The sequence below is a fragment of the Macrotis lagotis genome, chromosome X, assembly GCF_037893015.1.
Source record: "Macrotis lagotis isolate mMagLag1 chromosome X, bilby.v1.9.chrom.fasta, whole genome shotgun sequence".
NCBI lineage: Eukaryota > Metazoa > Chordata > Mammalia > Peramelemorphia > Peramelidae > Macrotis > Macrotis lagotis.
The window spans coordinates 174,886,962-174,908,593 of NC_133666.1; the positions used below are offsets into that span (position 1 = coordinate 174,886,962).

The 21,632-nt window shown below is 35.4% G+C and overlaps 1 long non-coding RNA gene across 1 annotated transcript in view; it reads right to left on the bottom strand.

Moving 5' to 3' along the window:
* Positions 1–1,372: 1,372 nt before the first annotated feature.
* LOC141499985 (uncharacterized) overlaps positions 1,373–21,632 on the bottom strand; it is a 205,502-nt gene continuing 185,242 nt past the window's right edge. The window contains exons 4-5 of the long non-coding RNA XR_012471815.1: positions 20,213–20,298; positions 1,373–1,681 (exon numbers count right to left, since the gene is read on the bottom strand). This is a non-coding gene — a long non-coding RNA (uncharacterized LOC141499985). The remainder of the gene's footprint in view (positions 1,682–20,212; positions 20,299–21,632) is intronic.

Sequence of the window (21,632 nt, forward strand, 5' to 3'; positions counted from 1 at the left end):
TTGTCTGCAAAAATTTTTAATTTAATGTAATCAAAATTATCTAGTTTGTTTTTAATGATGTTCCCCATCTCTTCCTTGGTCATAAACTATTTCCTTTTCCATAGATTTGACAGGTAAACTACTCCTTGATCTTCTAGTTTGCTTATAATGCTTCTTATGTCTAGATCCTGTATCCATTTTGATCTTATCTTGGTATAGGGTTTGAGGTATTGGTCTATACTAACTTCCAATTTTTCCCAACAGCTTTTATCAAAGAGAGAGGTTTTATCCCAATACCTGGACTCTTTGGGTTTATCAAACAGCAGCTTACTATAATCATTTCCTGCTATTGCACCTATCTATTCCACTGATCCGCCACTCTATTTCTTAGCCAATGCCAGACAGTTTTGACTGATGCTTTATAATGTAATTTTAGATCTGGTAAGGCTAAGCCACCTTCTTTTGCACTTTTTTCATTGAATCCCTGGAAATTCTTGTCTTTTTATTTTTCCATATGAATTTATTTACAACTTTTTCTAACTCATTAAAGTATTTTTTTTGGAATTTTGATTGGTAGGGCACTAAACAGGTAGTTTAGTTTGGGTAGAATTGTCATTTTAATTATATTAGCTCAACCTATCCATGAGCAGTTGATGTTTGTCCAGTTATTTAAATCTGATTTTATTTGTGTGAGAAGTGTTTTGCAATTGTTTTCAAAATTTTTTTGAGACTACCTTGGCAGGTAGACTCCCAGGTATTTTATATTGTCTTATGTTACTTTGAATGGGATTTCTCTTTCTAGCTCTTCTGCTGTATCTTGCTGGTCATATATAGAAATGCTGAGGATCTATGAGAGTTTATTTTATATTCTGCTACTTTGCTAAAGTTGCTAATTATTTCTAATAGTTTTTTAGATGATTTTTTGGGATTCAGGCTAGAGAGTTTTGATGAAAACAACTATTGTCTGTGTGACCAATTCTTGATAAAGCTCCACTGGTTCTTTGTCATCATTGTTTCCTTTGTCTTACATTTAATAACCAAATCTTGAATAAATTCTTTAAATTATTTAAGATTAGGTCAACTCTTTCTTTTTAATAGTTAGTGAACCAGAAAGCACGTCTGTTTTTTTTTTTTCAGATCTTTGGGATGATATTATATCTAACTTTGCTGATCTGAATTCACCTAATGAAGTAGGATGCTCTCATATTGTCTTGTGATCATGGGTTGCAAGATAATATATTTAGAACTGAAAGGGACCTTAGAGGTCACCTAATTTGAACCCCTCATTTTATAGATAAGAAAAATGAGAGCCAGTGAACTTAAATGACTAGGCCAGTTTCACATAGGTAGTAAATGTCAGAGACACAATTTGAACCTGAGTCTTCCAAATTTAATGCTCTTTTCTTTAGATATCAATCAGGCACTGGACAGTTTGATGTGATTTTCTCCTTATGTAGTATTACTTCTAAAGACCTCTTAGAGTGTCTACCAGGTTGTTTATCTGTTGACTTCTTCATTAAAATGTAAGTTTCTTGAGGGCAAAGGGCTGTGTGGTTTGCCTTTTCTGTTATCTCTGAAATTAATATGCAGTAACAGATACATAGTAGTTGCTTAATAATTGATTTGATTTCATGTCTTTATCCTTTTCACTTCATCTTTAGGATCCTGGAATCCTTTCAGTCCCTTTATACTTGACCTTTCCCTAAGAAAGAAAGAACACAAAATTGGGTTAATTTGTCATTCTGTATTTGTTACATACCAATTGCATTCTTAATGCCCTACAGATAACAGTTTAATCTTGATTGACTTAGGATAAGTTGAACTTTCTGGTTTGACCAAATGAGTTAAGTTTTTGTTCTTCACTGAAAGAGTCTCTCTTTTTTCCTCCAAAAATCCTTCCTCTAAGTGGTGTCAGTATATTTTGTTGTCCTCATTTCTTTTTATCATCACCAACCAGTTCATCCCATTGATTTATTCATCTACCAGTAGAAGCAATACTACATCTTCTTTATGTTAAACCTCATTTCATGTCAAAAGGTATGCCATTATTTCTGGTTCGATGTTTACACACACACACACACACACACACACACACACACACACACACAGACACACACACACACACAGACACATAAATATATACATCTACACAATACAAATGCAAGTTAATGTGCATACAAAAAATAAGTGTATGTCTATTTATAGATAAGATGTTCTTTTATCCCTTGCTGATAGATATAATAATAGAATCTTAGCCTCAGGAGCTGTAATGGTTTTTTGAGAAAATAGTTCCTCAATTTTCCTACACATGGAGATCCTGGGGATATTCTGGTTTTAAAATACCTTCTTCATACTTATTTTAATACTTTTTAATATTCCTGCCTGACCTGCATCTCCTTGTGAATATATAGCAAATGAAATGAGTGAGTTTCCAGAAAATCAAGGGCTAAATATGTCAAGAATAAAAGACCACATACTGCAGGTCTTTGAACCTTCTTTTTGCATTTTTTCTGCCCTGTAGAACTTATCTGAAATGTTTTCTTGAAGGGGCCCATTCCTTAGTCCACTGCAGTGACTGTAGCTTGTAGTACCTTCTCATCTGGTTCCCAGCAGTTGGAATTCCAAGTGTTGTTTGTCTCCTGGCCAGCACACATAAACAGTTCTGGGGCTGCCCACCCATGTGAGCTGTGAGCACAGGTTTTATCTGTTCACTGACACTCAGTCAAATTTTCTTTGCAGCTTTGTTAACATATACTTCAAATGAATGTGGTGGGCTTAATCTTAATCAAATGTCTCAGTAATATATATCCACAGTATATCCACTGTTTAGGAATGCTGTATGTGGAATTCATGTGCATAGCATACACATATACATAAGCAAACACCACACTAACCACCCCGCTAGTTTAAAGGGTCCGTATATTTATATGATGAGTCTATTTTTCAACAGGACTGGTTTAAATAAATGGCTTAAATAAACACTTCCTCTCCTGGCAAGACTTACTCAAGGTCACCCAGCAAGTTCAGAGACAGGATAAGCACAGACCTAGGAAAAACTTTTCTCCTGATTACTAACTGGTAAATATGTGTGAATGAAATTTTGTGATGTGTATTTCATTAAGTGATCTGGTCACTGGGACTTGGCTACTAAATGAAACTTTCATCTCACTGTGTTTACTGGTGATCTATTTAGGGGCAATATAAAAGTTGGGGTTTCCATTCTTCTTTATTTAGGATATATCGGGGCACAGGAGTTTTGTGATTTGCCTGAATTACTAATTAGAATAACATTTTTAAAATGCTCTTTTCACCCTAAAGGGCAATGGAACCACCTTATTTAGATTACAGCATTACAATCCCAGATGTACTTATAGAGAAAGTGGAAATGGCACCAAAGAAAACAAAAATGGAGGGGAAAAAACCCAAGCTAGACCAGACCAAGTATATACAGAAGAGGCCTGTGCAGGGGGCTTCTTGGTTTTGAGGATGTTGAAGGATTTCTCAAGGCATTTGAAAGAGAAAATAGCAAAAACATTTCAGATCTTATTATTTTAAAAATAAATATATCAGTAACTAACAATTCACATTCTGTATTTTCACCTATAAAATTTTTTATGATAAAAAAGTGAGTACATCTTTTCTGAAACAGTATATGTGATCAAACTTTGACAAATTACATTCCACGGCATATCACATCTTTGCTTTAATATAACTGACTGACATTCAAAGAATACATGAATCCACTGAACACATTGTTTTTTGAGTATAAGTTCTTGATTCAGTACAGCAAAATTTCTCCTTAACAACCTCTTATTAACAAGGTGTCTCCTATGAATATGTCAAAATTTTTATAAGATTTCTTTAAAAAAATCACAAAAATAGAAATGACCTTGTTTGACAGTTCACTACCCTTTTTGCCCAGTTTCTGATTTTCTGGGTTTCAAAATCATTCTCCATCTAATATTACTCATCTTAGAACTTTCCTCTTTTCTCACCCTGAACAGCCTACCATCCATGTGGTCTACTCACCATGGAATCTTCTGTGAGGCTTGTTCTTCTTCCATTAATTAATTCCTTCTGGAAATTTCTGCAGAGGTTCAGGCCAGCCCTTTTCCCTGTCTTTCTCTTCTGACAATTTGATGCTTACCAACTAGTAAATATGTGTGAATGCAGTTTTAAAATGTTCATTTCATATAATCTATTCACTAGGACCAAGTTACTATATGAAGCTTTCATCCCATTGTGTTTACTGGTAATCTATTTAGGGGCAATATAAAAATTGAGATTTTCATTCTTCTTTATTTAGGATATATCAGGGACACAGTAAGTTTTTATGTCTTGCCATGAATTATTGATGGAGTTATTAAAATTTGTAATAAATTATTTCTCTCCCATCCGTGTTAACCTATGTGATAACCTAGAGAATTTGCTTATTCTATCACTGGACAGTGAATTGGGTCCAAAATAGAATGGGAGGAGGAAAACACATTGAATTGACTTTAAGAGATTGCAAAACTCTTTATTCTAATTTTCTTCCTAAAACAAAGTTGCAAACCAATATTCTTCTGGTATTCTTATGGTTATATCACTGCAAGTAATGGAAACTCATGCTGGAAAATTAGAATTGAGGATTATTTAAAGGGGTGTGGTGAGATCAGAGCAGGCTATGATACTTTACTAAATGAATAATTTTTTTAAATAGTGTAAATAATTTCATCAAAATGCATGAGTGAAAAATAAACAGATTGATTCCATAAGGAGGATGAAGGATAGCTAAAGAAAAGCATTTATACTTTGTGTCCTTGTAGACACTTATACAAGTAAGGAACTTCCATAGAACATTGAGTGAAACCTCACAGGGAACTTTGGGAAGAAAATGGAAAAGAATTACATAGGATATGTAGATATGGATGGCTTCTGAACTACAGTTCTGGAGTGAATACAAGCACTGATAAGATCATAGATCCATTTGATTGTTTGAGAGGCTGATATGCAACTCTTGGAAAATCATTTCCATGACCAACTTTTATATCTCATATTAAACCTTCTACTCTTTCACTGCAAGTTCAGTGTTTAGTGGGACCTTAAAAAGGGTCTCATTTCAACATATTATGAAGTAGCAAGATAGGTAAGTCTTTGAAAGCTTCTATGAATTATTTATATGAAATTTCATACAGGCTCCTTTAGAGAAGTCACTTAATTTTCTCTGATGTTCATTTTCCTCTTATGTAATATAGGGTAAATAATATCAGATTGCCATGAGGAAAATGTTTTCTGTGATTGAAAGCACCATGTGATTTGTTAGTCATACTCATTTCCTACAATTATGTTCTATTTTTTGATACGCATAGTTGTATATGTGTCTTAATACCATCACTCCCTTTTACTCCACAGATGATAAAATCCTTGAGGGCAGTTCTTGAGTCCCAGAACCTGGTATAGTGCCTTCCCCAAAGTGGAAAAACAATAAATGTTTGAATCAATGAATGAAAATGAATGAATGGATGAACAATGAATGAATGATCAAAATAACTTCACTAAAGTAATATTATGTTTTACAAAAAAATTGAGATTTTTTAAAACATTCAACAAGAACTTGTTAAATGTCTCCCATGTGTAAGACACTCTAAGTGAACTTCTGCTATAATACTGTACAATTTTCAAAGTACTTTGCATGCCTTTTCTAATTTGATTCTCACAACTCCTTACTCTTAGAGAGATGGATTAAGGTCCATAAAAAGCTCATGACAGGAGAAATTGAGATTTTAATTCCAAAATTCATTGCTTTTCTCACTATACCATATTGGTAAAAGAGAATGGTGGGGAGTCACCCAACTTGTGACAGAGGGGTGAGGCAATTTTTAGCCCTAGAACAAGAAGGAATTGTTAGGCAATGTCATGGTTGGTCCTGGATGTTGGTCCTGGAAGAGTGGAGCATCCATATAGTTCTTCCTGTGACTAGCTAGGCCAAATTCTTCAGAGTGATTATGGATCTTTCTTATTAGACTGAGCAAGGGATATCATGCAGTCATCAGTAACAGTAATAGTAACAGACCCTAATGGTGTTTATCATTCATCTAACCACTCTATATCCAAAGAACTATTATCATTAAGATCTTGGACTCAGTTCCTTGAAGGGAGAAGGTGAAGCCTGACAATTCTAGATTTTTTTTTTCTCCAAGTTCCATCATTCCCTTCAGGGGATAATTAAGTTGCTTGGGTTGTTTGTTTGCAGTTTTTTTTTGTCATTGTTTTTTTAACCAGTACTGCCTAAGTCAGTCTTATTATGTTTCTAAGATTAGAGTTGTCTAGTAATAATTCTAAAGCCTTTTAAATTGTAGAAGGTCCTCTAGAATCACAGAAACATAGAATTTGAAACTTGGAAGGGACTTTAGCAGCCTTCTAGTCTAATGCTTACACAAAAGGAATCCCACTATAACATATCCAGCAAGTGGTCCATTAGTCTCTCTCTACTTGAGGACCTCCAAAAAATAAGAACTCACAACCTCTTGAGGCAGCCCATTCAACTTTTGGACAACTCTAATTGTTAGGAAATTTTTCCTGACATCAAACCTTAATTTTAATTTTTGTAACTTCTTTTCCATTGTTCATGGTTGTACCCTCTGGGCCCCAAAAGAATAAGACCTATCACTCTTCAACATGGCAGATTTTCAGTTGTTTGAAAACAACTGCCATGTCTCAACCGCAAGTCTTTTCTTCTCTAGGCTAAACATTCCTGGTTCTTTCAACTAATTCTCAGATGATTGTTCTATTTGTCCTTTTCTCTAACATATTAATGTCTTAAATTTTAGTGCCTTGAATTGAACGCAATACACTAGATGAGGTCTGACAAAGGCAGAGTATGTGGAACTGTTACTTCTAAAATTCCTAGACTATGTACCTCTTAATGCAGCTCAAGAATGAATTTTTTTTGGTATTCTATATCACATTGTTGATTTATTTTTTTAACTTACTCTACACAAAAACCCTCTGATTTTTTTTTTCAGAACAAATACTACTTAACCAAACCTCTCTTGTATTATATAGTTGTACAAATGTTTTAGTATCCAAATATAAGACTTCACATTTATGCCAATGCTTTAGACTGTGAGGTACTTTTTTTGGACAGTGTCATCCATTATGTTAGCTATCTTATTCAACTTTGTATTCCCCTACATATTTGATTATCATAACAACTACTTTTATCTAAGTTATTTCTTTAAAATAGTAAATGGAGAGGGCCAAGCATAGATTCCTGGAGTACTCCAGTGAAGACCTCCTGCAATGTTAATAATGATCATTAATAATGATCTTTGAATCTAACTATCCCACAAGTTTTGAATTCATCACACAATAATTTCATCTAACCATCTCTAGATATGCATAAGAATATTATGGGATACTTTATCAAAGACTTTATTTAAACCTAGATAAACTTTATCCCTAACCCTTATCTTCATTTATTATTTTAGTGATCCTGTCAAAATGAAAATGAGGCTAGTCTGATATATGATATGGCTTGTTATAATCATCCATTTCCTTTCCAGATGTTCACCAGTCATCCCTGCAGTGATACATCCTAGAATTTTATCAAGAATTAAAGTCAAGTAAAGAATCCAAGTTTGAGGACCTTTCCATAGAGCTGAAGTGGAGTAATATCTGCCTTGCAGCCTAGGCTAGCTTTTCCTTAAGTGTTATTGAAGTCCTCTTAAAGACATAAATGGCTTGAGGGTCTAATACTCATGCTGTTAATGTAGCTTCTTATAAAAAAATTATCCTTCAGTCTTGACTAGTCTGCCAGTATTGCCAGTACAGAGAAATGAAAACTGCATTCAAAAAGAGTCGGTGCTGCATTCTTTTTTTTCGGAGGGGGGAAAGATTTTATTATTTTGAGTTTTACAATTTTTCCTCCATTCTTGCTTCCCTCCCCCCACCCCCCACAGAAGGCAGTCTGTTAGTCTTTACATTGTTTCCATGGTATATATTGAACTAAGTTGAATGTGATGAGAGAGAAATCATATACTTAAGGAACAAAGATAAAGTATAAGTGATAGCAAAATTACAAAGTAAAATAAATTTTTTTTTCTAAATTGAAGGCAACAGTCTTCATTCTTTGTTTAAACTCCACAGTTCTTTCTCTGGATACAGATGGTATTCTCCATTACAGATACCCCAAAATTGTCCCTGATTGTTATACTGATGGAATGAGGAAATCCATCAAGGTTGATCATCACCCCACCATGTTGCTGTTAGGGTGTACAGTGTTTGTCTGGTTCTGCTCATTTTGCTCAGCATCATTTCATGCAAATCATTCCAGGATTCCCTGAATTTCCATCCCTCCTGGTTTCTAATAGAACAATAGTGTTCCATGACATACATATACCACAGTTTGTTAAGCCATTTCCCCAATTGAAGGACAGTCATTTAATTTCCAATTCTTTGCCATAGTGCTGCATTCTTGCAGAATATCCTTTCCATGTTATTGTTAATAAATCTTTTGTTAACTATTGAATTGTTTATGAATGTTTCTTTTTTGAAAACTTCTAAAAAAGTTTTGAAAATTTCATTCTAAAATACTCAATCAGTATGACTGAATCATGTTCAACTTACAACAAAAGAGTATCTGCCCAATGTGCTAGATCCTGACTTTTTTGAGGTTATGACATTACATCAATACGTGGTAAATGGATGAGATAACATATATGAAAGAATTCTATGAAAGAATTTTGTAAATAATGTTATTTCCTAATAACAGGCAATGTTTTAACTTATTCTGCACAAAATAACTAAGAAATGTTTTACATTAAGTTCATTATTGAGTTTTTCTATCCTTTTTTTGCTGGTTTAAATTATCTTTCAAAGGATTCAGGAACCATATTGAAAAGTGTCAAAGAAAAATCTATACTACAAGGTCTGAATGAAGATGATATCTGGAAATTCAAATGTGATTTTTGGTTTTTTTTTTTTACTATTAGAACACACAAATGATCTCTTTTATTGTGTTTGATGTCAGAAATGGACAATGGACAAAGATAAAGAGTAGGGGTTATATTCTTCTTTCATAGTTCTGCTTGGTTTTTTTTTTCTCTAGGAGCAATGAGTATTTCATGGGTTCCTTGCACCAAGAATAACACTGTTTTCATTATATTTATACCCTCTTCAAAAGAAAATTCAACTTTCCAATTACCTCTTGAATAACATTGTCAGCTTTATAGCCTTTTGGGAATGTTCTAATATTTAACTGTTTTCATACTGGTTCATACTCTGTATGTAAAATCTAAAAAAAAAGTAAATAAAAAATAAAAAAATATAAAAATAATGTAAATTTTAAAAATCCAACTTTTCTCTCATCTGATAACATATAGTTCATCTATTCTCTCCTTTTTTTATATCTTACTGAGAATCTGATCAAAATGTTTTCTTTCCTTTTTGCTATAAAACCACATTATTTTGTGTTGTGATACAAATAATTATTTAAATGGATTTTATACACACACACACACACACACATACACACACACACACACACACACACACACCGCAAGTGAGATTGAACAGTACTTCCACAGGAAGTAATTGGTTACTTAATATTGAAGGTCTTCAAGTAGAATCTGGATGATGTCTCTTTACTGGGATATTCCTATTCAGGTTAAAATTGAGCTAGATGATCTCAAAGGTTCTGTCATAACCTTTTCTGTTTCTGAACTGAAGTAAATAACTGTCTAAAAGTATAGCCTTGAATGAAGTTCCTATATCTACTTTACAAGTGAGACACCTTGAGAAAAAGACATTGTGTGTGTGTATATATATATATATATATATATATATATATATATATATATATGTCTAATCATCTAGGTTTACCTTGTTTTGTTGTCCTTCTAAAGAACTTGACATTACTGCAAAGATCTCTGGGTAGGAAAAAGTCTTTCCCATAGGGAAGTTCACTATCTCAGTAATGGTGGAAAAGTGCTCAATTTGCTGTAATTAATTTTGTATCAATATCTTACTTTATAAAGAATATTCCTAAAACTCACTGATGCTTGCAGCACTGTCTATCCCCAGTCTCCTAATTTTTACATACCTCCCCCAGATATGTTTGTATAACTTGCATTTGATTTTGTTTTACCAAGATCATAAAAATGATCTGTCTAACCCAGACAGATGAAAGAGCTCTTCAGTGAGACTATGCCTTTGTATTTGAGTATCTTTCTTCTTACAAGTCTTAAAGAACAATATTTTGACCAAATCATAAAAAATACTGAGTTAATTCTTCAACATATTTAACAGTTTATATAAAGGTATCCAGGTGTCACAGTGGATAGAATTCGGGGCATGGAGTCAGTTATCTTGCTGAGTTCAAAATCTGACCTCACTCTTTTACTAGCTATATTACCCTAGGCAAGTCACTAAACTCTGTTTACCTTGGTTTCCTCACTGAGAAAATGAATTGGAGAAGGAAATAGCAAATCATTCTAGTTTCTCTGTTAAGAAAATTCCAGGCCTCTCGAGGTGTGCCATTTTGTTAAGATATCTTAATAAAAACCATTTTAATCACTCTAGACTAAGCATTCTTGAGCCATTTATAACAATTTGGGCGTGTATTCAGGATACTAATGTAAATCTCTTTTCCTGGTATTTTCCAGGAAGAACACATGAAAATAATGTACGCAAATGGCTTGATTTCAAAGCCCACTTTCTTGGTGTTCTTTGCTGAGGAAATATCTCAGAGATTCCTGGGAAGATTGGCCTGGATTTGGAACCAAGAGTGATTATAAATGTTCTGGAAGTAGAACCTTGGTAAAGGGGTGATTTCCAGGGTGGCATAGATGGCCCAAACCACCCTGGATGGGCTGGAGAGTTATCCCAAAGGAGAGGCCAGAGGATGTAAGGGTGTCCCAAGGAGGGGGATTTGGGTTCCTTCTCCAGGAATTTCCACAAAATCTTAAAGGGGGAAGGTTGCATCCAGGTTTGGGGGGCAAGGGAGTCATGTGGCTGCTAGCTGGAAGCCAAGGAGGCAGGCAGGAAGGAAGCCGAATTGGATTCAGTGCTGTGTGAGTGAGTTCCCATGGGAGTGTGTGTGCTTGTTCTATGTCCTGTCTTGTGTAAGTGTCTGTTTTAAGCATTCCTGGGTCTGAGGACCCAGCTTAATTTTTTAAAAGAGGGATAGTTGGGAGCTGGGTCCAGGAGTTTCAGAAGGTGGGGGAGAAGGATGTAGTGTGCAATGGCCCCCACGTGGAAATCAGCCCTTCCCTCACTGAGCCAGGGGTAGTTGTGCAGAGTTAAGGAAAGGGAGGGGGATTCTTAAGAGAAAAAGCTGTGATCTTGGGGAGAGTTTAGAAGTTTAAGAGAAGAAAGAACCTTTAAGGGTTCCCTCCCTAGGAGGGAAGATTTTTTCGTCCTTATGAGTGTCTGGGAAAGATCCCATGCTTTCTCCCTGGGTTGGGGGATGGGGGTGGTGGGTTGGACACATGGTGGTCTTGATCCCGTCCACCATCTTGTTAAGATTTGACCCTTAGACTGAGTCTACCTAAGTACACCCATCCATGGAGGGAGGAGGGGGATAGACAGGAGAGCTCAAGTGCTTAAGCCTTAAAGGGAAAGAGACCCCTCCACAGGTGGGATATGTGATTAGGAAAAAAATATATAAGATCCAAGGGTTAAGAGACTTCTTTATTGAAAGGAAATCACGTTTAATGAATATCTGCTGGCCCCGTGGCCTGAGTGATGACTCTCATTGTTTTTAAAGTTTCTGAAGTAGAGTTTTGGAAAACACACTGAGGGTTTTAAGAGAAGGATACTAGTGTTTTAACATTCTGACAAAATTTCTACAGAATGGGAGGAATTAAATAACCTAGATTGTTAAATTAGTTTGGAGTTATAAACTATTTTAACACTATTGTAACTTTTGCAAGGAGTTAAGTGGTTTAGGATTTTAAAAACTTTACTACAACACCTTTAGGTTAAAGAAAAGTGGTATTGTGTTACTAAGAAGAGAAATACCTAGGTTATCAGGGATGGTTACTGATTTCTTTTGGGAAAAAGCTCTAATTGGTGTTAATGTTAAGTTTAATAATGCTAACAATTGCATTTTTATTTTGGATAGAGCTTTTGGAATGTGAGTGCTGGATTCTCTGTGAAAGGTACTCTAAAGTTTTTATCAAACTAATCTGTTGGGAAGTTTAGTTGTAATTGCATTAGTTTAAATATATCATGTTTGGGATTGGATTATGAGAATTTGGGTAAAGAGACAAAAGTGTAAAGATCATCGGATATTTGTTTTGCTCTTGTTCTAAGGGAAATGAGATGCTTAAACAGGAATATTATGATTAATATATATTAACAATGTATGTTTAATTTTAAAGAAGTCAAGAATGTGAACTTCTCTCTTGGTAACTGCAGACAGCTGATGGGGGGGTCTGAACAAATTGCAATTGTAGGCCCTATTGTAAGGTAATTTATTGATGAATAAGATGTTTTTATCAGTTCTGTGATATTCTTTTGTAACTGCAAAGAGAATATATTTGAAACATTTAGTTATCTCTTGTGAATGTTATTTAAATACTGCATTGTTAATGCCTGGGATTAATGTGTCATTGCTTTGAAGGGCAATAAGGGAAATATAAAAAAGTATGACCCTTTCTAGGATAGGTCTGTGGGTTTATGAATAATGTATTAATAGAAGGATTGCTTTGTTCAATCTAGTAATTTGTGTGTTACTCTGTTAGTCTTATTGCTGTTCTGTTATAATGCAATTAGTAATATATGTTGTAAATTTAAAGCTACCTAAGATGTTTTAATAGTTTTAAAGAATTCTTAAAAGTAATTTGTATGTTAGGGGGCAGCTAGGTGGTGCAGAGGATAGAGCACTAGGTCCCGGAGTCAGGAGACCTGAGTTCAAAATAGGCCTCGGATACTTAGTGATTGCTTAGCTTTGTGATCTTGGACAAGTCACTTAACCCAATTGCCTTGCCAAAAATATCCATTTGTATGTTGAGGATGGCTAGTAGGTAAACAAGTTTATGCATAGGAGTTTCTAGCTATGTATGTGAATTGAGAATATTTTGGATCTATGATGTATAGTCCAAAGCGGTGGTTGTTGTGCTTTAAAGTAAAAGCACTATGTAATATGGGAAAGATAAACACAAGATAATCTGAGATTTCTCTGTGTAATCTGGACAAGGGAGGAATTCGTTTAATGTAAGATACAACAGGCTAGAAGGAAGTTTCTCTAGCCAAGGGGAATCTGATATACCATCTTTACATACAGATAGAGCAGATATGATTTCAGACAAAGGAATATCTCTAGTAAGAAGCAGATGAGGCCTGTAAGGCCAGTCATAGTTAGAAAGACCCAGGAAGGATACTCAGAGCTTTAGGTAGGGGTTTCATTAATTGGGCCTCCATTAAGATTATAATTGGAAATTCTTGAAATGCATTCACTGGAAGTTCTAATTAGGTAAAGCAACTATTTTAGATCATGAGACTTTTAATTAATTTTCTCTTAAGTCAGATACCAGGATGGTCAACAAAAGGAAATGCTACTGGGCAAATGTCGAGTTCTTGGAGCCAAGGAAGCCAGTGGACCAAGGATGTCAGGTGACAGGGATGGGTGGCTGAAGGGGTGACTTTTCAGTATGGCTGAGGTTGGACCCTTTTGACTTGATTTCTCCAAAATGACATTTGGATAATATCTCACCTGGAAGAATAAATCTGGCCTAAGACATTTGATTTACCCACATGACCTCTGCCTGGATACTGACATTCAATACTCATATCTATAAAGGAATTTTCCTTTAATGTCCTGGATCTTTATAGTTAGTTACTAAGCAAACCAGAAAAAGAAGTTTTAGGTGAATTGGGTATAATAGTCAGAGATGGGTTCAGTGTCTGACTCTGACATCAGCTATCAACTACATGCTAAGATAGGAATTAATTTTCCTTAGTTTTTGTGTTAGAGAGGATATTTAGGTAAGAAGAATGGGAAATTCTTAGGATAATTAGTGTCAAGTTCTAGTTTAAGGAAAGGAGTGTGATTTAGATAAGTATACCAGGAAAAGGAAAATATGGGAATATTTGGGAAAAAATTCATTTTGGTTAAGGATGTTTGAGTCATTATTGTAATGAGAGCAAAGGTTAAAATTATTTTATTTTAAACCAGATGCTGGGTACTCTTAGAACAAAGATGTGTAGAATGTATATATTACAAGCTTAAGTCAATGTGATCATTCTCATTGGGAATTTGCTCATGTGGTAAAATACTAATGGAAGTTTGTGTTAAAAGTGAAGCATGTGTGTCAATATGGCAAAAGGGCAAAATGTAATAAGCTCCAGAATCTCATTTTTTTGTGATGGAAACATGTGTTTTGTTCTGAATAAGATGTTAAGTAATTTCTTTACCAGAAGACAACTAGTCACGGGAGCTGGAGAAGACTTTTTGGAACAGATTCAGAGGATGCTGAAGGACATTGAATGCCTCCAAGGGAGAAGAGAAGAGAAGGAGAAGAGAGGAGAGACACCAGATCAGTTATCTCAACCATCTCTCAGCTATATGTACATTGTTTATCTGTACCTTCCTCTTGACTCTGTAAGTGTGACACCCCTTATGGAAAGAAGGAGGGGAGGCAGGGTGAAAATGTTCTCCATTGAGAGAGAAAGAGGGAGATTATTGGGTGACATTATTATATCTACATAAGTCTGTATATCCTATCTAGGGAGTGAGTCCTATCTCTGATTTAGACAATGGGGTGTTAGTAAAGGTGGGAGGAGAGTCTAGCTGGCAGAAATCAATGCCCAGTGTTTTGTTGTGGCTGTTGGACTTGCCATAGTTCTTAGCAGTTTGAGAATTGACCTTGGGTACCCCTAGGTCTGGCCTAGATTCTCAGTCCTTGGTCAGAGGTGTGCTGTGGCACAGGATTCTGATCCAGAGGAGAGAAACACCAGTGGCATATGACTGAGTCATATTGTTTATAACTGACTGGCCAGGATATTTGCCTGGGGAGTAGCAAATATCTGGACATGTCCAGAAGCAGGGTACATGTATTCAGGGCTAAGAGATAGGTGGCCTCAGACTCATGTGAGATCCCTTGTAAAAGATGTGTAAACTGGGGACATTTGTCAAGGGAAACTGATTATGAGTTCGTATGGACTTGCAAGGAAAGTGCTGAAATACCCATTTGCAAGAAAGATTCTTTTTTTCTTTTTTTTAAATTTAAATTTATTTTTTATTAAAGATATTTGAGTTTTACATTTTCCCCCCAATCTTGCTTCCCTCCCCCCATCCCCCCCACAGAATGCACTCTGTCAGTCTTTACTTTGTTTCCATGTTGTACCTTGATCCAAATTGGGTGTGATGAAAGAGAAATCATATCCTTAAAGAGAAGTCTAAGAGCTAATAAAATCAGACAATAAGCTGGGATTTTTTCTAAATTAAAGGGAATAGTCCTTGTACTTTGTTCAAACTCCACAGCTCCTTATCTGGATACAGATGTCACTCTCCTTTGCAGACAGCCCAAAATTGTTCCTAATTGTTGCACTGATGGAATGAGCAAGTCCTTCAAGGTTGATCATCACTCCCATGTTGCTGTTAGGGTGCACAGTGTTTTTCTGGTTCCGCTCATCTCACTCAGCATCAGTTCATGCAAATCCCTCCAGGTTTCCCTGAAATCCCGTCCCTCCTGGTTTCTAATAGAACAATAGTGTTCCATGACATACATATACCACAGTTTGCTAAGCCATTCCCCAATTGAAGGACATTTACTGGATGCAAGAAAGATTATTTAAAGAACATCACTAGGTATATTAGCTATTCTTGTGGTTGATCCAATGGCACAAAGTCAGGAATTTAGTTTGATTAATTTTGGATCCAGAAAGACCTTTCTAAAGACATTGGTATAAAAACTTGCAGTGGAGGGAGATACAGCAATGGAAATGTACCTATTGTCATGATGATTATATAGCCTATTTAAGAGGGCCCCATGGATGTAAAGAGAAACAGTATTATCCACTTGTTGGAAACTATATTCCTGGAAGACCAACTAGCACTAGAGGGACATTATTGGATTTGTGGGACTACTGCCTAAACCCAGTTGTCCAAAGAGTTGGCCAGGGAATTGTTATCTAGACTTAAGGGCCTACTACCTGGGCACAGGATGGGAGTTGGGGCTATGGAACCCCAGTTTATATCTTATCAAATTGTTGTCTAAAGGTAGATGACAATGGGAAGGTGGCAAAGGAGAAAACCAGGGATATCAGATAGTTGGCACATGTGCCAGTCCAAACCTGGACAAGCCTCTTTAGTACCTCTTTGGATGAATGGGTTTACTGGTTCATGGTGGAAACAGTTACTGGGTATCTTACTATTGGCCCTAGATGGAATAATTCTATTAGCCGTGTGTGTGTCTCCCATATATGATCCAGTTAATAACTCAAATAGTACAAAATTCTATTAGCAAATTAGGACTGGTTTATGACTAATAATGAAGAGGTTAAAATAGATAGAAATAGATAGAAAAAGTCAGTAGTGCTACTGAGGATGAGAATTATGAATTAAATAGAGGAAAACACTGCTGAAATGTGAAGACCAAGTTATTAAAAAGAAAAGGGGGGGAGTTGTGAGGAATGAAGGGTGTTGTTGGTCTTCACAGGGTGTGGAAGGGAGCCCCTTTGGAATACATTACAAAGGGGAAATGGCCCCAGTCAATCACAAAACTGGGAGAGATCTAATCTCATTCCAAAGATGACAAACTAGATTAGAAGAAACTAGTCTTTAAGAGTAACCTAGTCTTGACCTTCTCCTTTGCACATGCTCAAAGAGATCTATCTGTTCTTGCTCATTAGTATAATGAGCAGGGTGGGGAAACATATAGGAACCAGTGTATCAGTTAGATTTGTGACCCCAGCCTATGGCTGGCATGAAGGGGCAGGAACAAAGTCTTTCAAAGTACATAAAAGAGCTTGTATGTTGGAATTTCCCTGCCCCTCTCTCCTACCATGAGAGAGGTGTGTCATTTTATTAAGATATCTCAGTAAAAATCATTTTATAAAAAAAACAAAACAAAGAAAATTCCACATAGGGTTACAGGGAGAGTGGAACACAACTGAAAATGACTAAATAACAAGGTTATAATACAATTATTTGTCAATTTCTTTCAAAATGCATCATATCTAATCTTTTTTTTTTGAATGAGAAAGAGTAGAAAAGACATTCCTACACTCTCTGTTTAGCTCCAGTGCTTTTTTTTTTTTTTGGCTAAGATAATTTTGCCTTAAGATTGCTTTATTTGTGGATCTGTTGCCTGATTTTTTTGACCTCAGCAAGTATAGCCAGTTGGGACTGCAATCTGAAACAGTTACTCCTCAACATTTTTTTAGCAATAGATGCAAGATAAGGGTCCGCTCTTTGTATTTAATATATATAGTATTCCATTTCTTTCAATTATATTTGAAGATACTTTTCCATATTCCTTTTTATAAGATTTTGAGTTCTAATATTTTCTCCTTCTCTCTCTCTCTCTCTCTCTCTCTCTCTCTCTCTCTCTCTCTCTCTTTCTCTTTCTCTTCCCATCCCCAAGACAGCAAGCAATCTGATATAGGTTATACATGTATATCTATGTTAAACATATTTCCACATTAGTCATGTTGTGAAAGAAGAAACAGAAGAAAAGGGGAAAAATTATGAAAAAAACAAAGAAAATAAAAATGGCAGTTTTTGATCAGCATTCAGATCTCTGGATATGGATAGAATTTTCTATCATGGTTCTATTGGAATTGTCTTAGATCATTGTATTGCTGAGAAGAACTAAGTCAGTCATAGTTGATCATTGCACAATGTCTCTGTTACCATGTACAATGTTCTCCTGGTTTTTCTCACTTCATTCAGCAACAGTTCATGTCTTTCCAGGATTTTCTGAAATTGGCCTACTCATTTTTTTCTTTATTTTCTTCATTTCTTTATTAATTTTTATTTTTTCCATCCATATGCACAGTTTATTTTTAAGTTACAAAATTTCCTTCCACCCTCCCTTCCAATTTCCCTCCCCTCAGAGGTGAAGTCAGGTTTCTGTTATATATACATATTTTTGAAAAATATCTTTACAAATTAGTCATTTTTTATATGAAGAATTAGGATTAAGGGGAAAGAGATACATAAGAGATAATTTTTATAAAGTGTTCATAACATTCTGAAGAGTTGTTTTTTTTTTGTTTTGTTTTTGTTCCTCTGGATGGGGATAACATTGTCCGTAGCCAGTCTAATATGGTTGTCCTAGCTCTCTGAACTGCTGAGAGGAGCTACTTCCATCAAGGTTGATCATCTCATGATATTGTTAATGTGTATGATGTTCTCTTGATTCTACTCCCTTCACTCAACATCAGATCCTATAACTCATTCCATGTTTCTCTAGAGTCGAGCATTTATGATTTTTCTTAGAAAACAAGAATATTCCATAGTACTCATTACCAATAATATTCCATAGTATTCATTTACCAATTCTCATCATTTTTTACAGAACAATAATATTCCATTACATTCATATATCACAGCTTCTTCAACCACTTCCCATTAATGGGCATTCCCTCAGTTTCCGATTCTTTTTTTTTTTTTAGGTTTTTGCAAGGCAAATGGGGTTAAGTGGCTTGCCCAAGGCCACACAGCTAGGTAATTATTAAGTGTCTGAGACCGGATTTGAACCCAGGTACTCTTGACTCGAAGGCCGGTGCTTTATCTACTATGCTACCTAGCTGCCCTTCAGTTTCCGATTCTTTAGAAGGCTGACTACTCTGAGAGATCTTCTGTTTGCTCTAGTAAAGAATGAAGAAAAAATTCCAAAGTCTCAATCTCTGAGACAAATTGGAAATTCTAAAGTTCTCTTCCCAAGGGAACCTATACAGGCAGATATAAGTATAGAGAAGGTAAAAGGATCCAAATCTAGGAATAATTGCAGAAGGGCTCATTAATTGAGTTGATCTAATATATTCTAATGGGTTGAGAGTAGGGGTCAACACTTCCTAAAGATGGCTTTGCTGAAGCTAAGAAAGACTCATTGCAAATTTCTGTTTGCTTATCTGGTTTTTTTGGAATCTCCATGATTTCCCTGTCTTAGATTTTCTTTGGATGTAGGGCAAAAATAATAACTCAACAATGTCCTGTTGGAAATTTAAGTCTGTTCTAGATGGACTTAAAAAAATATTTGGTTATCCATCAAGATGTTTCTTGTGTTTCTACATCTAAAATTTCTCTGTGGTTTGGCAAATATCAAAACTTTTTTTGTGGCTAGGAGTCATATCTTAATTGGATCACCTCCTGAAAATCCATTTGAGCTTTTTCTGGAATTTTTTTCCAGTTTTTCATGTCTACCAATTTTCACTCAAAGATGAGACAAGCAATACTATTCTCTCTTTATCTAGTCAGTCTTGTCTAAGAAAGACATTCTTAATTATTCTAGTCTACAGTGTTCCACATATATCCCATATAGTCATTAGCCCGAGGATGTCTCATCTTTTTTAGGTATCTGATTATGGAAAATGAGGGACCAGGTGGCTAGAAAAAGAGTAAGAAATCTTATGGTTTGGATTCACTCAAATGACTAAGGAATATTTATCATCCATGGATGGTATTTGAGCAAGTATTACAATTTTGTGTAGGAATTTCTAGCAAATTGATTGACCTCTTTTCATTATGTCTTAATGTTCATTGATTTTAATTGAGATGGTGCAGAGTATATAATGTATGAACTATATAATTTCATTTTCTTAAGAAGGTACTTTCTATGAAGAACCAAATTCTCTCTCCCTCCCCCCCCCCAGTTTTTCCCCCCTTATACTTGGCTTGGGGGAGCACTTGTCCAATTATTGGCCATGGTTATTTATAGTACTTGAATTGGGGGCAGTTAGGTGGGGAATCAGAATGATGGGACTAGAGCCAGGAATTCTAATTTGGCCTCAAATAGTTAACATAGCTGTGTGGACTTGGACAAATCACTTAATCCTGTCTGCCTCAGTTTCCTTATTTATAAAATGATAGGAAAAGGAAATGACAAATCACTCTAGATTATTTGAAAAGAAAATCTTAAATGGGGTCAGCAAAGTATGAATTGATTGAGTTAACTTTGGCCTAACAATTAAAACCAAGAAAACACAGATGCTTCATCAACCAGCACCATATCATCCATATGTGGAACCATTGATTACAGCAAATGGAGATGTTTTGAGTCCTGCTGGTAAATTCACTTACCTTGGCAGTGCCTTTTCCAGGGATGTTCACATTGATAATGAAGCTGAAACTCACATTGCCAAAGCTAGCTCAGTATTTGGGAGGTTCTTAAAGAAAGTGTGAGAGAGAAGAGATATTAGACTGACTACCAAACTGAAGGTCTATAGTGTCCTTGTGCCAGGCTAATTGCTATATGCCTGTGAAACCTGGACAGTCTACCAGAACCATTTAAATTGTTTTAGGAAAATTCTAAAGATCACCTGGCAGATTAAGATATGATACAATGATGTTCTTTCTCAAGCTAAACTGCTTGAGAAAATATACTATGATGGGCTGCCCACATTGTTAGGATGCCAAATGTATGCTTGCCAAAAAGATTATTTTTATGGAGCATTCACATGGGGAAAGCTCACAAGGGTCAGAAACAAAGATACCAGGATACCCTGAAGAATTTTAGAATTGATTGTGCAGCATGGGAGACACTGGCACAGAATCTCATCAGAGAGTCCTCATCAGAGAGGGTGCTATGCTTTATGAGCAAGGCATATTTGAAAGCAGTTCAATGGAAATATGAGATATATAAATGTAGAGTAACACTCCAGGTGTTCACATAGATTGACCTCTGATAGAGCATTCTAAGCTCATACTAGTCTGATCTAAATGTGTCTAAAATGTGTCTCCAAAATAGTGATGCCTTTTAAAAAGGTTATTTACTTATGGCAATGGGGTTTAGTGACTTGCCCAAGGTCACACAGCTAGGCAATTATTGTCTTAGGATGGATTTGAACTCAGGTCCTACTGATTTTTGGACTGGTCTTCTACTCATTGTACCACCTAGCTTCCCCTAAATGATACCATTGTGAACTTTTTTGACAACAAAAGACAAGACCCAACTAACCAATAATAAAGTTATCTTAATCCTTTTTACTTTCTTTTTCTTTTACTCTGGTTTTATTGGAAATTATGATAATTGCCCCTAATTTTTCAAGTTTATCTGAAGCATAATAAATGTTGTTCCAATCCCTTATTTTGACTTTGTAGGCATTTTTTAATTTGTCAAGAGTTTTCCTTGTAAACAACATATTGAATTCTGCTTTCAAATCCATTTTACTCTCTCCCCATTTAATGGATAAGTTCAGCCTATTCATCTTCATGGTTATGCTTGTTGTTTATTTCCCTTCATCTTGTTGGATTTTTTCCTTTCTTTGCCCCCTCCTTTCTATTTTCAAAATGTTAGGTCAAAAAAGGTGATAAAAGATAAAGAATATGTTTAATATTAGTGACCTATAATTGACACAATCTATTTTTATTCTATTGCCCTTCTTCTCTTTTCTGTCTCCAATTCTCTGATCACAGGTTTTTGTTTTTCTATTATAGCCTTTCATACTATACCCTCTGACATGAGTTTATTTTGCTTATGACTACTTCCTTCTTGATGCTT